This window comes from Pongo pygmaeus, chromosome 5 (assembly GCF_028885625.2).
Source record: "Pongo pygmaeus isolate AG05252 chromosome 5, NHGRI_mPonPyg2-v2.0_pri, whole genome shotgun sequence".
NCBI lineage: Eukaryota > Metazoa > Chordata > Mammalia > Primates > Hominidae > Pongo > Pongo pygmaeus.
The window spans coordinates 148,521,090-148,528,553 of record NC_072378.2 but is presented as its reverse complement, the minus strand read 5'-3'; positions in this window follow the sequence as shown (position 1 = coordinate 148,528,553).

Genomic DNA, 7,464 nt, shown 5'->3' with positions numbered 1-7,464 from the left:
CTCCAAATTCCTTGGGATGGCATTCTAGCCGGAAGCTATCGTTTTAGACTCATTTCTTGCCACTCTTTCTCCACCTCTCCAACTTTCCTACCCCCATAGTGCCTGTGCCTTGGCAACAGAATGGTCCCCAATTACAGTATGCCCATGCCTATTTCTCACATTCTTAAAAATTGAACTAAATTCTGATCAATGCAAACGTTATCTCTTCTAACTATCTGAGTCAGCCCAATCACTCTCTTAACAGTAATTTTATCACACCTGGTAATGCCATTGATGGCATTTCTTGCATGATGTGATTTTCATTTGGATCCATGCTTTCCCCACTAGGCCATGAGCACCTAGAGAGCAGGGACTAGTGTTCTCTTCCTCCTTATGTTTCCAGGGCCTAGCCCTGGTCTGTTAGTTCTAACCGTTTTTGGGGCATCTTTAGGGTTTTCTATATATAAGATCATGTCATCTGCAAACGGATAATTTTACTTCTTCATTTCTAATCTGAATGCCTTTTATTTCTTTCCTATCTAATTGCTCTGGCTAGGACTTTTCAGTGCTCTGTTGAATAGACATGATGAGAGTGGCCATCCTTGTCTTGTTCCTGATGTTAGAAGAAAAGGTTTCAACTTTTCACTATTGAGGATGATGGTAGCTGTGGGTTTAACATACATGGCCTTTATTATGTTGGGGTCTATTCCTTTTTATACCTAGTTTGTTGAGAGTTTTTATCAGGAAAGAGTGTTAAATTTTGTCAAATGATTTTTCTGTGGCTATTAAGATGGACATACGATTTTTATTCTTCACACTGTTTATGTTGTGTATCACATTTATTGACATGTCTATGTTGAACCATGCTTGCATCCCAGGGACAAACCTCAATTGATTATGGTGTATGATTCTTTCATATACTGTTGAATTTGGCTTGCTACTATTTTGTTAAGGATTTTTGCATCCATGTTCATCAGGGATATTGGCCTGCAGTTTTCTTTTTTTGTAGTATTCTTGTCTGTCTTTGGTAATGCAGACCTTGTAAAATGCATTTGGAAGTGTTCCCATTCTCTTCAATTTTTTTGAAGAGTTTGAGAAGACTTGGTATTACTTATTCTTTAAATGCTTGGTAGAATTCAGTAGCGAAGCCATCTGGTCCTCACTTTTTCTTTTTTGAGAGATTTTTGATTAGTGATTTAACCTCCTTATTAGTAGTACCTTCAGATTTTCTATTTCTTCATGATTCATTCTTGATAGGATGTATGTGTCTAGGAATTCATTCATTTCTTCTAGGTTATCCAATTTGCTTACATATAGTTGTTCATAGTAGTCTCTTATCCTTTGTATTTCTGTGATATCAGTTGTAATCTCTCCTCTTCAATTTCTTACTTTATGTATTTGAGACTTTTCTTATTTTTTTCTTAGTCTAGCTAAAGGCTTGTCAATTCTGTTTTTCAAAATACCAACTGTTAGTTTTGTTGACCTTTTCTATTGTTTTTCTAGTCTTTATTTATTTCTGCTCCAATCTTTGTTATTTTCTTCTTTCTGCTAACTTTGGGCTTAGTTTGTTCTTCTTTTTTTGGTTTCTTAAAGTTTGGTTGTTTATTTGAGATCTTTCTTTTTGCTTAATGTAGGTGTTTATTACAATAATCTTCCCTCTTAGAACTGCTTTTGCCTCATCTCGTAAGTTTTGGTATGTTAAGTTTCTATTTTCATTTGGTTCAATTTTAAAAAAAATTTCTTTCAATTTCTTCTTTGACTCATTGTTTGTTCAGAAGTATGTTGTTTACTTTCCTTGTATTTGTGAATTTTCCAGTTTTCCTCCTGTTATTGGTTTCTAGTTTCTTACTTTTGTGGTTGGAAGAGATAATTGTTATGATTTCAATCTTTTTGAGTTTGTTAAGGCTTCTTTTGTAGACTAATATATTGCTATAAACTGAAAGTTTATGCCTCCCTACATTTCACATGTTAAAATGTAATAATCAGTGTGATGATATGATAATTAGGAGCCAGGGCCTTTGGGAGGAGACTAGATCATGAGGGTGGAGCCCTCATGAATGGGATTAGTGTCCTTATATAAGAAGCTCTTGCCCCTTCCATTAGTGAGGACAGCTGTCCATGAGCCAATAAGTGGACCCTCACTAGACAGTAAATCTTCTGCCACCTTTATCTTGAACTTCCCATCCTCCAGAACTGTGAGAAATACATTTCTGTTGTTTAAAAGCCATTTAGTTTATGGCATTTTGTTATAGCAGCCCAAAAGGGCTAAGACACATATAAGGATCCTGGAGAATGTTCTATGTGTGCTTGACATGCATGTGTACTCTGCTGCTGTTAGATGAAATGTTCTGTATATGTATGTTAAGTCCATTTGGTCTAAAGTATAGTTGAAGTCCAATGTTTCCTTATTAATTTTTTTGACTGAATGATCTTCCCATTGTTGAAAGTGGGGTATTGAAGTCCCCTACTGTTACTGTATTGCTTTCTATTTCTCCCTTCAGATACATTAAAACTGCTTTTATATTTAGATGCTCTCATGTTAGATGTATATAAACTTATTATATCCTCTTGATGAAATTATCCCTTTATTATTATATATCGACCTTCTTGGTTTCTTGTTTCAATTTTTGACTTAAGCTCTTTTTTGTCTGATATTAGTATAGTTACCCCTGTTCTCTTTTGGTTTCCATTTGCATGGAGTATCTTTTCCTATCCCTTCACATAAACCTAGGTGTAACTTGAAGTTAGAGTGAGTCTCTTCTAGGCAGCAGATTTAAAAAAAAATCCATTTAGCCATTCTTTGTCTTTCAAATGGAGAATTTAGCTCATTTACATTTAAAGTAATTATTGATATGAAAGGACTTACTACTGACATTTTAGTAATTCTTTTCTGACTGTTTTGTAGTTCTTATATTCCTTTCTTCTTCTCCTGCTATTTTCCTTTGTGATTTGATGATTTTTAAAAAAAATAGTGTATGTTTTGATTATCTTGATATTTTGTGGTCTACTATAGGTTTTTGTTTTGTGGTTACCATGGGGCTTGCATATAACATATTATAGTTATAACAGTGTATTTTAAGCTTATAACAACTTAACTTCAATTGCATACAACAACTCTCCACTTTTACTTTTTCATTTTATGTTTTTAATGTCAGAATTTACTTCTTTTTATATTGTGTATCCATTAACAAATAGCTATAGTTATTTTTAATACTTTTGTATTTTAACTGTTATACTAGAGCTAAAAGTGATTTATACATCATCATTACAGTATTAGAGTATTCTGAATTTGACTGTACTTACTTACTCTTACTTACCTTGACCAATGATGTTATTAATTAGTGTCTTCTCATTTCAGCTTGAAGAACTCCCTTTATCATTTTTTGTAAGTCAAGTCTAGTGGTGATGAACTCCTTCAGCTTCTGTTTGTCTGGAAAAATGTTTATTTTTCCTTCATTTCTGAAGGACAGCTTTGCTAGATAAAGTATTTCTGGTTGACATTTTTTTTTTTTCTTTTAGCACTTTGACTATATCATCCCACTCTTTCCTGGTCTGCTGGGGTTTCTGCTAAGAAACCTTCTGACAGTCTAATGAAGGTCTCCTTGCATGTGATAGGTCTCTTTTCATACTACTTTCAAAATCCATCATCTTTGCTTTTTGACATTCGATTATAATGTGTCTTGGTGAAGTTTTCTTTGGCTTGAACCTGTTTGGGAACCTTTGAGCCTCATGTATCTGGATGTCCCTATTTCACTCCACTTGGAAAAATTTTAGCTATGATTTCTTTAAATAAATTTATTTTCCTTCCTTTCTTTATTCTCATTTGGAGACTCCTATAATGCATATATTCTTTTGTTTGGTGGTGACCTATAAATCCCATAAGCTTTCTTTGTTCAATTCTTTTTTCTTCTTTTCTCCTTTGACTGCATAATTTCAAATGACCTGTCTTTGAGTCCACAAATTCTTTCTTTTGTTTCATCAAGTCTGTTGTTGCCTCTCTATTGCATTTTTTATTTCATTCATTGTATCCAAGAGTTTGTTTAGTTAATTATTTCTGTTTCTTTGTTAAACTTCTTGGCTGGGTATGGTGGCTCATGCCTGTAATCCCAGCACTTTGGGAGGCCAAGGCGGGTGGATCACTTGAGGTGTGGAGTTTGCAACCAGCCTGACCAACATGGTGAAACCCTGTCTCTACTAAAAATACAAAAATTAGCCGAGCGTGGTGGTGGGCACCTGTAATCCCAGCTACTTGGGAGGCTGAGGCAGGAGAATCGCTTGAACCTGGGAGAAGGAGGTTGCAGTGAGCTGAGATCACGCTACTGCATTCCGGCCTGGGTTACAGAGTGAGACTCTATCTCCGAAAAAACAAAACAAAACAAAACAAAACTTCTCATTTTGCTTACGTACTTTCTCTGATTTTTTTTTTAGTTGTCTGTGCTTCTCTTATAGCTCACTGAGCTTTCTTTAAACAATGATTTTTGAATACTATTGTCAAGCAATTCATAAATCTTCCTTTCTTTGGGGTTAGTTACGGGAAATTTATTGTGTTCCATTGATGATATCATGTTTCCTTAGTTTTTCATGTTTCTTGAAGTTTTGCACTGCTGTCTTTGCATTTAAATAAGCAGTCGCTTCCTCTAATTCTTACTGACTGGCTTAGGGAGAGAAATAACTTGGTCAGTCAGCCCAGCTAGGTATTCTCTGGATCTCTCCCTCCCTTCCTTCCTTCTCTCTTTCTCCCTTCCTTTCTGTGTCTCTCTCTTTCTTCCTTTCTCTCTCTTTCTTCCTCTCTCTCTCTCTCTCTTTCTTGTGAAAAGGCCTTGCACTGTTGCCCAGGCTGGAGTGCAGTGGTGTAATCATGGCTCACTGCAGCCTTGACCTCCTGGGCTCAAGCAATCCTCATGCCTCAGCCTCTGGAGTAGCTGGAACTATAGGCACACACCACCACACTCAGTTAATGAAAAAAAACCATTATTTTGTAGATACAGGGTCTCAGTAGGTTGCTCAGGCTGGTCTCAAACCCTTGGGCTCAAGTGATCCTCCTGCCTTGGCTTTCCAAAATACCGAGATTACAGGCATGAACCACTGTACATAGTCTCAGACCTTTGCTATGGTTGCATCCATCCTACTCTCATCTTCTCTTTCGTATCTTAAGATTGTATGCCTTCTCGCAGTCTCACTGAGTCACAGTGGATGCTCAGTGCCTCTGCTTTTTTCCTTAGGGTGATGCCCTAGGGAAAAAAATGCTCAAGTTTATGTGCCTTCTCCCAGTCTTGCAGAGGCAAGCTGGCTGACTGTGCAGGCTCCCGAGCCATCTGCAAAGGCTCATACTCACTGTGCACTGGGAGGAAGACTGGAGAGGGTGAGAGGGAAATGCGCAGGGATCCAGTCACAGAGTGTGTGTGAAGGTGAGCCATGACAAACATTGGAAGTCCTCATGGGGCCATTTGGGGTGGGTGTGCTGTTGAGGCATCCTAACTGACTTTTAAGTGGACTACCTGATGGAATCTGAGAAGACGGTTAGTAGGTTACATGGCCCTTTGCTGAGTTTCCTGGTTAGTTGCTGTGAATCCCTTCCTCTCTTCCCTGCTCCCAGGCTCCCCCAGCAACTCAGTTATGCTGATTTTTTTTCAGTATTCTGGGTGGGGCAAGAAAGAGATAGGCCTCTTGAGCAGCATTCTGCACAGCTGGGAAGGCCAGGAGCTCATTCACTATGCTTTTTACTTCCCTTCATGGGAGAAACTTGTGGACCACGTGGGTGTCTCTTGTCACTGACCTATGCCAAATTGGGGGAGGAGTAATGTGGGTAAAATGAAACTGTTCTTCTTACCCTCTTCAATGCATCAATTCTTCGATTTTTGCTCCAACAGCATGCTGAAGCTTCTCTGGACTCTCAGACTCCCACAAAGTTAATCTTTTTCATGGGTGGCTGTCTAAATTGGTGCACTGTAGGGAGATGAGGGTAGAAAGCTCCTATATTCCTCCATTTTGCTGACATTACTCTTCTGGAACACTTGACATTACAAAGATGGCAATGTGCTCTAAATTCCTCTACAGATTCAATGCAATCCTTATAAAAATACTGACTGCCTTTTTTTGCATAAAATAATAACCTGATCCTAAGATTTGTATAGAAATGCAAGGAACCCAAATAGCCAAAATAATCTTGAAAAAGAACAAAGATGAAGCACTCACACTTCCAAATTTTAAAACTCATTATAAAACTACAGTAATTAAGACTCTGTGATACTGACATAAGGATAGGCATATACATCAATAGAATACAATTAAGAGTCCAGAAATAAGCCCATACATTTGTGGTTTATTGATTTCAACAAAGTGGTTATAATAGCCAAAAATTGAAAAAATCCAAATGTTCATCAACTTATTAAACAAAATGTGACATATCCACACAATGGAATTTTTTGACAACAAAAAGAAACGCAGCACTGATACATGCTACAACACAGATGAAACTCAAAGACCTTATGCAAAGAGAAAGAAGCCAGTCACAAAATATCACATATTATACGACCCCATTTATATGACATGTCTGGAATAGGCAAATGTACAGAGAAAAGTAGGTTAGTGGTTACCTAGGATTTGGGACTAAGTGAGGGGGAGAATGGGCAGTGATTATTTTGGGGAGAGGATGATGAAATTGTTCTAAAATTAGGTTACAGTGACAGGTATGCAACTTTGCGAATATTCTAAAAACCTTTGAATTGTACACTTTAAAAAGGTGAACTTTATGGTATGTAGATTATAGTTCAATAAATCTGTTAAAAAGTTGAAAGAAGCATTTTCTTATCACTGATGTGTCCTAGGTAGGCACGGTTACTTCACTGCCATTTATGGTTACTTTACTGCCATTTTCGGTTAATATGGTCAACTCAGATGGTTAACTGTTCCCTGTTCATACCTAACCCTCCATAACTATAAGGAAGCCATGACTACCCAGAGACGAAAACTCTACACTCCACAGGATTCTCAACTTAGTCCACTAAAAAAAAGTTTAAGCTGCTCTTTATATTATCTTCATTTCCTGTAATGAAACACTTGTTTTATTCTAGCCAAACAACTCCTAGGTGCTCATGAACTCCATTCATTTTCTTCTTTTCTCACTCTTGCTCTCACTCTCTTCTCCCCTTCAAAGTAATATCCATTTCCCAAGTATTAAAATCCGGTCTTTAAGAAAAGTTACTCTTATTTATTACTATGATGATGTCATCTCTACCCTCCTTGAATCTACCCTCCTTAGAAATACACTGAACATAAACTATATGCCAGACTCTGATTACCACTGAGGATCCAAAGATGAATGACCCAAATTTCTGGCTGGAAGAAGCTTTCAATCTAAGTGAAGTGACAGATATGTGTACGTGCACTCAACGAGTATATGACAACATAAAACAATGCAACAGGTGCAGAAGGGGAGTATAATTACTTTCAATCAGAAGAGATGGAAAGGCCTCCAACTTCAAA